The sequence below is a fragment of the Acinonyx jubatus genome, chromosome B1, assembly GCF_027475565.1.
Source record: "Acinonyx jubatus isolate Ajub_Pintada_27869175 chromosome B1, VMU_Ajub_asm_v1.0, whole genome shotgun sequence".
Lineage (NCBI taxonomy): Eukaryota > Metazoa > Chordata > Mammalia > Carnivora > Felidae > Acinonyx > Acinonyx jubatus.
This window is the reverse complement of record NC_069382.1, coordinates 145364313-145380354: the sequence shown is the minus strand read 5'-3', so window position 1 is coordinate 145380354 and position 16042 is coordinate 145364313.

Sequence of the window (16042 nt, the reverse complement as noted above, 5' to 3'; positions counted from 1 at the left end):
GCCAGTTCTGGTCACCTGTGAAAAGTAGCCTCCCACCCCATTCTGTCCACCCCCTCCCAGGTGGCCCAGCCAGGCCTTACCCTCTCCAGGATCTAGATTCCCATCCCTCCCCTGTGGAGATTCTGGGGATACAGCCCAGGAGATGAGCTCTGATGCCTCCGGACCTGGGATACTTCAGGAACCACAGCAGGACCGTACAGCCACCCCTAATGTCTCCCCCTTTTTCAGGCAGAGCTCCGCTCACCCCTACCCTATGGCTAGAGCCTGAGGAGACCTGCAGGAGATTAAAACTGTGTCCTGTAGCGGCTCTGGCAAAGGTGCGAGGGTTGGAAAATGAGCCCCACCGTAGCCAGCAGGTGCCCACTGAGTCCCACCTTAGCAAGCCAGACAGTCTCCTAAAAAGCAGGATAGTAAAAGACGTCCAGACAGACATCACATGTTGTCATCTTTGAGTCTTTGGGAATGAGACCCAATCTCCCCAATCCTGTGTTTTCATCTCCATCATGGAGCTGCAAGCCAACTCACCCCACATGGTTGTTGTAAGGTCTACATGAGATGGATAGCGCTGGGATAAAATTGCTGAGTCATAGTGGTTTCCACCTTTCCCTGCTGATCCTTTCCAGAAAGAGAACCCTGCAAAACAATCAGTAAGAATAGAATGGAATTGTTCCCATTATCTGAATGTGTGCTTTTCCATTCACACTCCACAGCTAGCCTTTTGACTTCTTCCTTATAATTCATAGCATGCATTTGTTTGTTTTTGTTTTTTTAATGTTTTTTTTTGATTTTTGAGAGAGACAGAGCATGAGTGGGGGAGGAGCAGAGAGAGAGGGAGACAGAATCCAAAGCAGGCTCCAGGCTCTGAGCTGTCAGCACAGAGCCTTGAACTCACAAACTGTGAGACTGTGACTTGAGCTGAAGTTAGACGCTTAACCAACCGACTGAGCCACCCAGGTGTCCCCAGAGCATGCATTTGTGACATCACATATGCTGGTTTCCCTGGTGAATCATATCAAGGGCTCAGAGGTGGCCTCTCCATTGGTAGCCTGGGCACTGAACAGTGTTAATAGTTAGATCAGTTTGACAAGGCGGGGATACAGTGTTGTTGAGCCCTTGAATAACCTCTTTCCCTGCCACCATATCCACTTCAAACACTGCTCCAGTGAGCAAACACCAAAGTGGCCAAAGAGGCTAAATGTCACCCACAGGAAGAACCATCTTCATTATTGAGAATTTCCTCTGCCGTGGCTTCCCTCTATCGGGCATTTACATGAGAAACAAGTATGTTCATACTATAGTCCATCCTGAGAGTCCTATCCAAATAGCCTGCCTTCTAGACCTCCTTAATACTAATTTTCCAATTTTATTATCTTTAAGTCCCGGACCAGCTGACCAATCTGGTGCTGTGCTGAGTCAGTGTAAATCTGTAACTCGAGCCATCTCCTCTTCCAAACAAAATAGACGACCAGACACACCTCTTAAGGTCCTGCCCACCAAGTGGCATTGTGGTGCACTAACCGTGCACTTCCAGAACCGGCAGACATTCTTTCCTCTCCATTAATTGATCATAGATGGGTTGTCACAGGACTGATTCCCCAAACTGGGACACTTTTGACAACAAAGTGGTGTCATGAATGATAAATGAATGTTCACAACAGGTATAAACCAGTACTAGCGAGGGCAAACCTAGACATCTGGTTTTGGGGGGGGGGTTATTTTGTTTTTGGCTTTTTTGGTCATATGGAACTCCCCATGAGGCTAACTGTGTGGATTGAGGAAAGGCATCAAAGTCATAAAGAGAAAGTACGTGGACGTCTGAACCAATCACTTGTGCAAGTTACTTGAGCCCTCCAGACCCGCTGAAACCTGGAGTCATATATATCGTTCCCACTTACAGTGGAATGCTGCTGTTTATACTCAGTTTTATGGTTTCAGTGGATCCTATACCACCTAGTTCAAGATAGGCAACTCAGCATAATCACTTGGCTCGCATAGCCCGGCATGCTGTCTCTACCAGGGTCCAGTAGCAAGGCAAGAACTTTTTTCACAAAGAAAACCCTAAAGCTCTGTGCTGTTATTCTGCCAGCGCTTGCCAGAGGTTCCCTGCAGCCACAGATACTTCCCATCCATTTGAGTCCCTGCGTCCTAATGCACAAGTGACAGGGAAGCTTCTGTTACTGAATAGACACCTTTCTTGCCCTATGTTTCACTTAACACTGACAGCCATTCAAGTGATAACAGTTTGTGCTACATGTTATCTTCAAAACACAAAGAAGCCCCACATGTATTGTGCTTTTCTCTTCTTGTGGGGTACTGGGAGCTGCCACAGTTTGCCTTTCACTTTAGCTATCCTGACATGCCCAGGACTACCAAACGTCTAGAAATGTCAGCAGCCCTGTGGACTTTTGCAGTATTTATCTTCCACCTTCTGGCTTGCTATTCATGCTAATCAAAACCTGTTGCACTGTGTCTTCAGCGTAATGGACTGGCATGGTTTCTTATGTGATATGAAGGTGATCCAGCACCCTTAGGACTGTATTATGACAGTAGGAAAAGTGACACAGCCCTGGGGCAAGACAGTTGAGGTTTGTAGTGTCCCTGTCTTTTAAAAGCAAACTGCTTCTGGTTTTTCTTACTGATTGGAATAGGATGCAAGTATATGGTGGATCAATAACTACATAATAGGCACCAGGAGTTATGCTGATTGGCTTCGATAAAGGTGCCACACCTAGAACTACAGCTACAACTGGCATCATCAGCTGACTGATTTGCAGTAATCTACCATGATTTCCCAGGACCCATCCAGCTTTTGCGTCAGCCAAACAAGTGAGTTAAATGAGGATGTGGAAAGACACCTTCCCTGTATCCCTCGAGACTTCAGTGGTGACACTAATCTCTGCAATTCCCCCTACAAGACTTACCATCTGGTGGGGGTGGGGGGGAGAGGGGAGGGGAGGAGAAATTGTAAGAAGAGACACAGCTCCAGGAGCTTCCTTCCTACCGTTACAGCTTGTGTTCCATTGGTGTAGGAATCTATGTGGGATTCTGCCAGTTATAAGATACATCTATTCTCACTATACATTCTGTGACTGGAAAATGAATTACAAGATAAATCCATTGGCTCCACTGTCAGATGGACATGGACCAAGATTCCATCTCTCATCTGATTTCTATAAGCTTTAATTGGTAAACTGTGAAGGCTTTGCCTGTTCAGGACCACCATCTAACAACCTGCTGGAAGTCTGGGTATTTCCCTTCCCCCACTCCCTCCCACATGCCCTAGAACACCGCGTCAGTTTCTTCTGGAGAAGGTTTAGGGACACTACGGCATACACACGTAGTCTTTTCTCACAGGAACCTGATGTCCCCTTGACTGGGGGGCTGTAGGTCTGGGAACTGGATAAGACACTGTGAGTCCCACTAGGTGACTTGGGTTAGGCTCAGTGAACCTAGATTCTTTTTGTCTTCTCATGTCAGGCCACATCTTAACAGAATGTCCATCTATTTTTATCGAGAAACCCATGATCTACTAGGTATCATCACAGATCCTTGCTGGTCAAAGCACTGTGATTACTATTCCATCTTGTGGCCTACCATGGTAATCACATCCTCTTTATCTGAGGGATAAATACCACCATCGGGCCTCTCCTGTCACAGAATCCTATGTTTCCCATTGAGACCCAAAGCAGCATCCCCATCATCATATCTGCCCTACAGAGGAGAAAACCCCAGAGCTCATTATGCCCTAGTGAAGAAAGTATTTTCTGGACCTTTCTGGAGACAGGAGGGTGGAGAGCTAATCTGGAGCAGTAAACATAACAGACCCATTATGCCCATGTGTCTCAGGAGTAGCACATCTGCCACCAGTATAAAGACAATCGTTTGGGGGTGTCTGGGTGGCTCAGCTCACTGAGCAGCTGAATCTTTTTTTTATTTTTACTGTCATTGAGCAGCTGCATCTTTTTTTATTTTTACTGTAAGCAGGCTCTTATTAAACAAAATTCTAATGTGTATACTTTAAAAAACTACATTATGCTTTAAATTATCTCCCAGAAGGAAGGTCTGAGGTACAGAAAGAATGAATAGTAAAACTGATAATGGCAGATATTGTTAAACAAACATTCAATGTAAAACAATAATAATAATGTCTAGGGGTGCCTGGGTGGCTCAGTCGTTTAAGCCTCTTTGGCTCAGGTCATGACCTCACGTTTTGTGAGTTCAAGCCCCACATCAGGCTCTCTGCTGTCAGCACAGAACCTGCTTCAGATCCCCTGTCCCCCCCTCCGTCCCTCCCCCGCTCATGCTCTCTCTCTTTCTCTTTCAAAAATAAACTTTGAAAAACTTGGGGTGCCTGGGTGGCTCACTGAGCAGCTGAATCTTGATTTCAGTTCAGGTCATGATCTCACAGTTGTGGAATCGAGCCCCACATCAGGCTCCACACTGGGTGTGGAGCCTGCTTAAGATTCTCTCTCTCCCTTGGGGCACCCAGGAGCACCCCACTCATTCGGTTGAGCATCTGACTTTGGCTCAGGTCATGATCTCTTCGTTTGTAACTTTGAGCCCCACATCCGGCTCTCTGCTGTCAGCCAGGAGCCTGCTTTGGATCCTCTGTTCCATCTCTCTCTACCCCTCCCCTGCTTATGCTCTCTCACTCTCTCTCTCTCTCTCTCAAAAACAAATAAAAATTTAAAAAAAAATAAAAATTTAAAAAAAAAGATTCTCTCCCTCTGCTCCTCCCACACACATGCACGAACACTCTCTCGCTCTTAGAGAAAAAATAAATAAATTCAATAATTTTTATGTAGTACCGGAATAATTTTATTTTTATGTATATTGAGTGATTCTGGTTTCCCACTATGCAAACCTGGTTTCCCAGATGCAAAACTGAGGTTCCTTTTATTCTATTTTTTTAAATTTTTTAATGTTTATCTTTGAGAGAGAGAGAGACAGAGCGTGAGCAAGGGAGGTGCAGGGAGAGAGGGAGACACAGAATCTGAAGCAGGCTCCAGGCTCTGAGCTGTCAGCACAGAGCTGATCATGGGGCTCGAACTCAGAAGCCATGAGAGCATCACCTGAGCCGAAGTCGAACACTTAACCAACTGAGCCACCCAAACACCCCAGAGGTTCTTTTTATTTTTAAGGGTGTATTTATTTTTGAGAGAAGAGAGAGAGAGAGAGAGAGAGAGAGCTAGCATGAGCAGGGGAGGGGCAGAGAGAGACAGGGACAGAGGATCCAAAGCAGGCTCTGCACTGACAGCAGTGAGCCCCTTGAACCCACAAATCACAAGATGACCTGAGCCAAAATCAGACACTCAACAGACTGAGCCACCCAAGTGCCCCAAGGTTCCTTTTAAAATAAATTTCTTTTCGTGTTTAAATAAAAAATATTAAGTAAATAGTACAGGTTATAACAAGATATAATAATCACAGGGGCAGTATAAATGACTATGTCGATGAATGAAGTTTAGGAAGACACTGATTTAATTCGATCTTCTCATTTATGGATGAGAAGATTCAATGCCCAGAGAGCAATTTGTTCTTCAAGTTCTAGTTGCTGTCAGAGGCTGAAAAACCGAGGCCTTCAGATGCCCCACTCAATGCTCTCCCACATGGACCCTTCACAGCAGTTGAACTTCCATTTGAGAATCTAGCAAAAGGTAGGAGTCATCTTTCCTTAGGAAGAAAGAAAGAGAGAAAGAGAGAAAGAGAGAAAGAGAGAAAGAAAGAAAGAAAGAAAGAAAGAAAGAAAGAAAGAAAGAAAGAAAGAAAAAAGTAAGTGGAGAGAACACAGAAAATTCTGCCAAAAAATTTCAGTGCTTACTCAGACGGCCTAAAAGTCTAATCATTCAAATGCACACCAGTATATGGTAATGCATGAGCTGAAGCAAATATCCAAACTGACCCCGAGTCACAATCTGAATTTCATTAGGACTTGAATATACTCTCTTTGGGAAAATAAGTCTCAAACACATAGAAGCTCTGACTCCCTAAGTGTGTTCCGCTTCCATCCATAGAACTCAGCACTGAAGGGTTGACTTGTAGAGACAGCCTGTGCGAGCAGCCAAATGACATCCACAGACAGACTATGCTGCATTTTGCAGACGAGACCAAACTAAAAGTTTAGACAATTCCTTTCTTCCATAAACATGAGAGATGGGAGGGAAAGTAGAAGCACTGGCAAGCACCCTGCACAGAAGGCAGACATTAGAAACAAACCCCCAGCTCTGAGAAACCATCATTATGAGGCTGTTGGTCATAGTACCTTTGCTGATGCCTCCAGCACTCTCCTGAACTTTCATCTTTCCCCGGGGGTCAGCAGCTTTCCACCCAGAGACCTGCCTAACAACCGGTTTGATAATGACTTAAAGATAAGCTGTAGTGAGCGCAGGGAAGGAAATGACTGTGGGTTTTTCCAGAGTGGATGGGGATTTACATTCTAATTTATTCACAAACTAGAAATGCGCAGGTGATATTTAAAGATGTGTTTGAAAAAAAACTGACATAAAAGAGGTCAACCCTAGAGTTAAGTGTCTAGCATACTTTGAACATCACTCCAATATGACTGTCTAGGACTAGTCTATCCCTGCAAAGCAAGGAGGACTGAGTCCCAGATAACAGAATACAGGCAACAACCTAAGAAAGAAAGAAAGAAAGAAAGAAAGAAAGAAAGAAAGAAAGAAAGAAAGAAAGAAAGAAAGAAAGAAAGAAAGAAGAAAAAGAAAGAGGGAGGGTGAGAGGGAGGGAGGAAGGAAGGAAAGAAGGAAGGAAGGAAGAAAGGAAGGAAGGAGGGAGGAAGGGAGGGAAAGAAGAAAGGAGGGAAGGAAGAAAGAGGGAGGGAGGAGAAAGAAAGAAAGAAAGAAAGAAAGAAAGAAAGAAAGAAAGAGAAAGAGGGAGGGAGGGAGGGAGGGAGGGAGGAAGGAAGGAGGGAGGAAGGAGGGAAAGAAGAAAGGAGGGAAGGAAGTAGGGAAAGAAGAAGGGAAGGAAGAAAGAGGGAGGGAGGGAGGAAAGAGAAAGAAAGAAAGAAAGAAAGAAAGAAAGAAAGAAAGAAAGAGAAAGAAAGGAAGGAAAGAAGGAAGGAAGGAAGGAAGGAAGGAAGAAAGAGGGGCACTTGGGTGGCTCAGTTGGTAAGCATCCGACTTGAGCTCAGGTCATGATCTTGCAGCCCTGTGAGTTCCAGCCCCTCGTCAGGCTCTGTGCTGACAGCTAAGAGCCTGGAGCCTGCTTTGGATTCTGTGTCTCCCTCTCTCTTTGCCCCTCCACCACTCATGCTCTGTCTCTGAAAAATGAATACACCTTAAAAAAATTTAATATAAAAAAAAAAAAGAAAGAAAGAGAGGGGGAGGAAGGGAGGGAGAGAGGAAGGAAGGGGAGTAGGGAGGGAGGGAAGAAGGAAGGAAGAAAGAAAGAACAAAAGGAAGGAAGGAAGGAGGGAGGGAGGGAAGGAGGGAAGGAAGGAAGGAATCCTGATTGAGACTGTCTCTCTGTCTTGGATTTCTAAGGCTTTCTTTCATATACACCCAGTGCCCAAATATGCCAAGCAAGCTACTTTCAAGCCAAGTTTATGAAATGTAGTTTTTCCTTTAACAGCAGATTCTTAAAAACGTATCATTTGTCTCTTTTTTTTTTTTTTTTTTTTTTGCGGTTTTAGAGACGTTAGCACAAAGCATACATTTTTATGGAAGATTCCATCCTGATTCTAAGGACTGTCACCTAGTCAGTCTCCTGGAAAACACACTTGTTCAACAAAGATCCGAGTGAACACCACGCATTAAACACTGTTCTAGGCGTTAGGAAAACAGCAGTGAACAGAGTGTCAAATCTGTGATACAGCATCAAGTGATGATAAGCCCTGTGAAAAACACTAAAGCAGGGTGAGGAAAGAAAGAGAAAGAAGGAACGATGGGGTGGTCATGGAGGGCTCCCTGAGGAGGTGACATTTGAATGCAATGATTTCAAAACTAAAATGTCCTTAGAGAAAAACTACTCATGCACACACTTGTAAATTTTTTAAAATAAAACGCTGAATGCTAAATAAGCTACATAACTTGCTCAAGGTTGCACAATTGCAACCACAATTGGAAGCCAGCCTGGATGCAACATTTCTAGTCTGCTATTCTCTGCCACCTTCTATCACAGACTGAGGCATCTTCTTAGTTTTGGTGTTATACAGATGAAAGAAAACACATAAATTAACCCTGACTCCGTGCCTGGATTTCATTAGAACTTGAGAACATCCTTTCTTGCATAAATACTACACACCAGGGGCACCTGGTTGGCTCAGTCAGTTAAGACTTCAGCTCAGGTCATGCTCTCCCGGTTTGTGAGTTCAAGCCCCACATCCGGCTCAGCGCACTGCCGTCAGCCTATCAGGGTAGAACCCTCTTGGGGTCGTCTGTCCCCCTCTTTCTGCCCCTTCCCCACATGTGCTCTCCCCAAAATAAATAAATATTTAAATAAGAAAATAAATAAATAAATACCACACAGCAGTATAACTTAGTAATTCAAATCCCAATTCTGCCCTTTCTGGCTGTGAGCCCATTACTTAACCTGTGTGTGTCACAACTTCCTTATCCGAAAACAAAATAAAACACTCAACACTAAGAGAGGTAATGACTTGCATACTAAGCACTCAGTAAATGCTAGGTATCCTTTTAGAACTGCTGATGTAGATAATATCATCTATATTACAACTATAGCAATTATTTGTTTCCTATTTGTTTACAATCTGTCTCCCCACCAGCCCTCTGCTAGCTAAGCTCTCTGATGGCAGGAATATGTTTGTCTTGTTTACCTCAGGGGTCCCAGACCCTGGAACAGTAACTGACTCAGAGTGTGTGCTCGGTAAGTATATACCAAATAAATTAGTGTATTTAAAATGCATAATTACCATAGTCATTGGAAAGGAAGCAAAGCTAAGGAGACTTTTTCCTGGTAAAAACTGCCAATGCCTACTTTGACTTAATGAGGCTTTAATCTAGAACTTGCTATTTGTTGTCACAAGTGAGGGCTCTAAGTAAGGCAATACCTGGCTTTACTTAATAGAAGCAGCTTCATCTATGTGGCCCCTACTTCATACCACTTATCCTAAGAGGCAAGCTTAGGAGCACCTGAGTGGCTCAGTTGGTTAAGTGTCTGACTCTTGATTTGGGCTCAGGTCATGATCTCACAGTTCATGAGTTCAAGCCCCACACTGGGCTCAGCACTGCTAGCACAGAGTCTGCTTGGGATTCCCTCTCTGCATCTCTCTCTCTCTCACTCTCTCTCTCACTCTCTCTCTCTCTCTCTCTCAAAATAAAAAAAAAAAATAAACTTAAAATAAAAAGCTTAGTTAAGCTGCTGCAATGTTCTTAATTCAGCTAACACATTTTGAGCACCTGCTAGGCTCTGGCACTGTGTTTAGTCCCTAGAAACACAACAGCACCAAGACGAATAGGTCACTCAGATGCTGTGGCAAACGCTCCTATCTAGATAAGCATTCAAAGGACAGAAAGCTGCCTCTGCCGGGAAAGAAGAGGGAAGTTTCAGAGATTCCGTTTTCCAAGTGGAGGAAGGAAAGCCAGAACTCTAGGCTCAGTAAACCACACGTGCAGATGGACAAATATGTGGGAAGATCTGGCAAATCTAGGGAATGGAAATGGAACAATATGGCAAAAGTGTCATGATGTCAGGGATAAAAACAGGAAAAGACAGATGATGGCTTGTACGCCAAGGTGAGGAGTTCACATTTGTTCTGTAGCTCCCAGAGAAGAGTGTTCTATGACACGAACGGCTGTGAGTGAAATTAACCCTGATAGCAGTGTGGTGGGCTGGAGGGTGTCCTTGGATGGGGAATGGCTAGAGGCATGAACCCTGTTAGGGCTGTCTCTGTCCTCTGAGTGTTTCTTCCTGTCTCTGTTTTGTCTTCCTAATGTGTGCACACGTGTGTGTGTACGTGTGTGCACGTGTGTGCGCGTGCATGTACAAACCCTGGGGTGTATACCTCTCTTCCTCTCTGTTTCTCTTTGGCTCTCTGCTTTCTATCTCTCTCTTTGCCTCTCCCACTATCATTACTTAATGTATTGAGTCTCAAACATGGAATATACTAATAGTTGCTAAGAATTGCTCAAAACAAAATATCACGTGGCAAAATAGACTCTACACTGAAAGTCAGTGCCTCCAACACTGAGCCTAACCAGCAATGAAACCCTGGAAAAATCACCTAATCTCTCTAGGCCTTAGTTCCCTCATCTGCCCCATAAAGGGGATGATTTTATTTAATTCCACAAGAATTTACTGAGTGCCTAGTATGATCTAAATACTAGGGATTTAGTAATGGAAAAACAGACAAAAGCTCCTACTTTTACTGTAAAGGAAAGATAGACAACAAAATCTAAATTAGAAAAATATGTGTAAATTGATGATAAGTACAACAGAAAAAAAAGCAGAATGGGAATTAGAGAAGATGATGGGGTGACCATTTTCATCAGGTTAAGCATCACTGAGAAGGTAGCATTTGAGTAAAGATCTAAAGGAAACAAGAGAGTGAGCTATGTCAATTCTGGGAAAAAGTATTCCAACCAAAGGGCACTGCCAGTGCAAAGGTCCTAAGGCAGAAGCACACCTGGTATCATGATAAAGTAACAATACCAGTATGGCTGGAGCAGAGGAAGGATAGAAAGTAGGAAGAGATGGACATCAGAGAGGTAAGATCAGATCACATATGGCCTTGTGGCTATGTAAGGACCATCTTTGATGCAGACTCAGATGGAGACTCATGATCTGACTTACATATAATGTATCACTTTGGCTGCTGATTTCAGAATAAACTGAAGAGGAGCAAGAAGCAAGCAGAGCAACTACTATGGTGGTAACATTGGACCACAGTGGATGGGCTTGGTGCAAAACATCTGATTTTGGATCTGTTTTGAAGGTAAAGCTGGCAGGATTCGTCCAGGAATTGGAGAAGGGTCAAAGAACCCCAAGATTTTAGGTCTGTGAAACTAGAAAGACACAGAAACATCCCTTTAGGTGATTCTAAAGTATCTTCTGGGGCACCTGGGTGGCTCAGTCAGCTAAGCGTCCGACTTCAACTCAGGTCATGATCTCGCAGTTTGTGGGTTCGAACCCCGCATCAGGCTCTGTGCTGACAGCTCAGAGCCTGGAGCCTGCTTTGGATTCTGTGTCTCCTCCTCTCTCTGCCCCTCCCATGCTCATGTTCTGTCTCTGTCTCTCAATAATAAGTAAACGTTAAAAAAAATTTTTTTTTTAAATAAAATATCATCTGACTCTGAAACTCTATGATTTGGAGACGCTTTTTCTCTTTTTTCCATGGTGGAAACTTCCCCTGAATGGGAAACTAGTTCTTAACAAATTGAAAATGTATGATATCTCTTTTAAATTATTTTCTCTCCTCAGAAAGCCTTACAATAAAAAGAAAAATCTATGACAGAAACTTTCTTTAAAAATCATGAAAGAAAGGGGAGGAGCCAAGATGGCAGAACAGCATGGAAGTTTTTTGTGTGTCTCATGTCCATGAAATACAGCAAGACCAAACACAGGCAGACTAAACCATCCTACACACCTAGAAAACTGATTGGAGGATTAACACAACAATCTGCACAATCTGAACCACAGAATTCAGCAGGTACATGGTGCAGAGAGGCGAACTTGGAGAGAGGGAAGCCGGCGGTGGGCAAGGAGCTGCCTTTGCAGGTAGAGACAAGGCAGAGACTGGGGTTGGGGAGAATACGGGAAAAGCACCCCTCCCCAAAAGCAGCTGGAGAGAAAGTGGAAAATTGGAAACAGCTGCAGGGACTAAACTAAAAAGGGAGAAAGAAGAGGGTTTAAATTCCATTAAGACTGTAAACAAGGGCAGCGCAAAGGCTGCAACCCCGCAGCTTGATACCTAGCGGTGTTCTGGTGGGGAGGGCGAATCCCCAGGAACAGAGTGGGGGCCAGGAGGTTCTCCAGCCACACGGGGAAAAGCAGCTCCACTGCTGGAAGGACATTTGGTAGAGACCGTTGAAGCCACCTGGTCCCAGCAGACCCCAGAACACGGCCACATTCGCTGGTGCTGGAACAAGGTGGTTAAGGGTGAAGCCTGGTGCCATATGTGTGTTGTTATTTTCCATAATCCCTGAAAAGCTGCTGCTACACTATCTCATGAAATTTTGGGGGGGCAGGATGGTACCTGGCTGCAGTCTCAGGGCACCAGCAGCAGCAGGGTCCAGCGGGCATTCCTGGGTGCAGCTGACATTCAGTCATTGCTCATTCGGCCATTGCTCGGTGAGACCCTCCCACAGAGGGGCGGAACAGGTCAAAGCTGCTGTCCTTCTGAAGTAAGGGGCTGGGGAAAACAGCTGCACCTGAGACAAAACTTGGGAGAGAGGTACTGCCTGGGGCCTGGTCACGGAGAGTGGAGAAGCGGGAGTGGATGAAAGCTGAAGACAGAGGACGGGTGCATGATTGCTGATCTGGGAGAACAGACTGGGTACCTGGGTGACTCCATTTTCACCGCTACTGCACATGCGCCTACGCAACTACAAGCGCTGCAACACTCCACCCCAGTAGGCTAGCAGCGCCATCTAGTGGAGAATGGAGCTGTTACACTGAGCCCCGCCCAACTGGGCCAACCTGGCTCTTCAAGAACAGAAGTCTCACCACCTACTTAGTTTATGGACTATAAAGCACTACATAGTCTGACTTCTAGGGGAAAACGAAGTAATTTCAGTCCTACTTCAATCCGTTAGCAGGTCCATTTATTCAATTTTCTTTTTTTTCTCTTTTACACTTCTTTTCTATTTCTTGAATACAGAAAAAGAAAAAAATCATTTTTATTTTCAATTTTTATTAACAATATTTTTCTTTGATTTTTTTACTGTATTTTTACTTTTGTGTAAATTTTTTCAAATTCTATCTTACTTCCATCATTCTATTTTAGTCTACTTCAGTGTATTCACCTATTCAAATTTTCAAATGATTTCCTTGTTTTCTTTTTCTTTTTCCTCTTTTTCATTTCCTTTCTTTTTCTTGAATGTAGAAAATGGAAAACTTCATTTTTACTTTCAATTTCTATTAAAAATATTTTTCTTTAATTTTTTTAACTATATTTTTGCTTTTATGTAAATTTTTTTAAATTCTATTTTACTCCCATCATCTCATTTTAGTCTACTTCAGTGTATTCATGTTTTCAAATTCTCAAATGATTTCCTTTTTTGTTCTCCCTTTTTTTCTCTAATCTGTCAAACCACTTTCAACATCCAGACTAAAACACACCTAGGATCTAACATCATTTATTAAATTTGTGTGTGTGTGTGTGTTTAATTTTTACTTTTAATAAATTTTAATTTTAATTTTTTTATTTACTTTTTCTACCTCATTAATTTCTTTTCTCCCTTCAAAATGACAAAACGAAGGAATTCACCCCAAAAGAAAGAGCACAAAGAAACGACAGCCAGGGATCTAACCAACACAGATACAAGCAAGATATCTGAACCAGAATTTAGAATCACAATAATAAGAATAGTAGCTGGAGTCAAAAATAGATTAGAATCCCTTTCTGCAGAGATAAAAGTAAAAAATAGAATGAAATTAAAAATGCTATAACTGAGCTGCAATCATGGATGGATGCAGAGGTGGCAAGAATGGATGAGGCAGAACAGAGAATCAGCGATATAGAGGACAAACTTATGGAGAATAATGAAGCAGAAAAAAAGAGGGAGATTAAGGCAAAAGAGCACAATTTAAGAATTAGAGAAATCAGTGACTCATTAAAAAGGAACAACATCAGAATCATAGGGTCCCAGAAGAGGAAGAGAGAGAAATAGGGGTAGAAGGGTTATGTGAGCAAATCATAGCAGAAAACTTTCCTAACTTGGGGAAAGACACAGACATCAAAATCCAGGAAGCACAGAGAACACCCATTAGAGTCAACAAAAACCGACCATCAACAAGGCATATCATAGTCAAATTCACAAAATACTCAGGCAAGGAGAGGTTCATGAAAGCAGCAAGGGAAAAAAGTCCCTAACCTACAAGGGAAGACAGATCAGGTTTGCAGCAGACCTATCCACAGAAACTTGGCAGGCCAGAAAGGAGTGGGAGAATATTCAATGAGCTGAATCGGAAAAATACGCAGTCAAGAATTCTTTTTCCAGCAAACAAAAATTACAGGAGTTCGTGAAAACTAAACCAGCCCTGCAAGAACTCTTAAGGGGGACTCTCTGAGGGGAGAAAAGATGAAAAAAAAAAAACATATATATATATATATATATATATATATATATATATATATGCCAAAAGCAACAAATATTAGAAAGGACCAGAGAACACCACCAGAAACTCCATCTCTACAAGCATCATAATGGCAATAAATTCCTATCTTTCAGTATTCATTCTAAATGTCAATGGACTCAATGCTCCAATCAAAAGACATAGGGTAACAGAATGGATAAGAAAACAAGATCCATCTATATGCTGTTTACAACAGACCCACTTTAGACCTAAAGACACCTTCAGATTGAACGTAGGGGGATGGAGAACCATCTATCATGCTAATGGTCAACAAAAGAAAGCCAGAATAGTCATACTTATATCAGACAATCTAAACTTTAAAATAGACTGTATCAAGAGATGCAGAAGGACATTATATGATAATCAAGGGGTCTATCCACCAAGAAGACCCAACAATTGTAAATATTTATGTGCCACGTGTGATAGCACCCAAATATATAAATCATTAATCAAAAACATAAAGAAACTCATTAATAGTAATACCATAATAGTAGGAGACTTCAACACCCCACTCACAACAGTGGACACAGCATCTAATCAAAAAAATCAACAAGGAAACAATAGCTTTGAATGCCACACTGGACCAGATGGACTTAACAGATATATTCAGAACATTTCATCCTAAAGCAGCAGAATACACATTCTTCTCCAGTGCACATGGAACGTTCTCTAGAATAGACCACATACTGGGACACAAATCAGCCCTAAGTAAGTACAAAAAGATCAAGATCATACCGTGCATATTTTCAGACCACAATGCTATGAAATTTGAAATCAACCACAAGAAAAAATTTGGACAGGTAACAAATACTTGGAGACTGAAGAACATCCTACTAAAGAATGAATGGGCTAACCAAGCAGTTAAAGAAGAAATTAAAAAGTATATGGAAGTCAATGAAAATGATAACACCACAACCCAAAACCTCTGGGATGTAGCAAAGGCAGTCATAAGAGGAAAGTATATAGCACTCCAGGCCTTCCTAAAGAAGGAAGAAAGATCTCAGATACACAACCTAAACTTACACCTTAAGGAGCTGGAAAAAGAACAGCAAATTAAACCCAAAACCAGCAGAAGACAGGAAATAATAAAGATTAGAGCAGAAATTAATGCTATCGAAATGAAAAAAAAAAAACCAGTTGAACAGATCAATGAAACCAGAAGCTGGTTCTTTGAAAGAATTAACAAAATTGATACACCACTAGCCAGTTGGATCAAAAAGAAAAAGGAAAGGATCCAAATAAACAAAATCAGGAATGAAAGAGGAGAGATCACAACCAACACAACAGAAATAAAAACAATAGCAAGAGAATATTATGAACAATTATATGCCAATAAAATGGGCAATCTGGAAGAAATGGACAAATTCCTAGAAACATATACACTACCAAAACTGAAACAGGAAGAAATAGAAAATTTGAACAGACACATAACCAGTAAGGAAATCAAATTAGTAATCAAAAATCTGCCAAAAAAACAAGAGCCCAGGACCAGATGGCTTTCCAGGGGAATTCACCAAACATTTAAGGAAGAGTTAACACCTATTCTCTTGAAACTATTCCAAAAAATAGAAATTGTAGGAAAACTTCAAACTCTTTCTATGAAGCCATCATTACCCTGATTCCAAAACCAGACAGAGACCCCACTAAAAAGGAGAACTATAGACCAATTTCCCTGATGAACATGGATGCAAAAATCCTCAACAAGATATTAGCCAACCCACTCCAACAATACATTAAAAAAATTATTCACCACAACCAAGTAGGATTTATA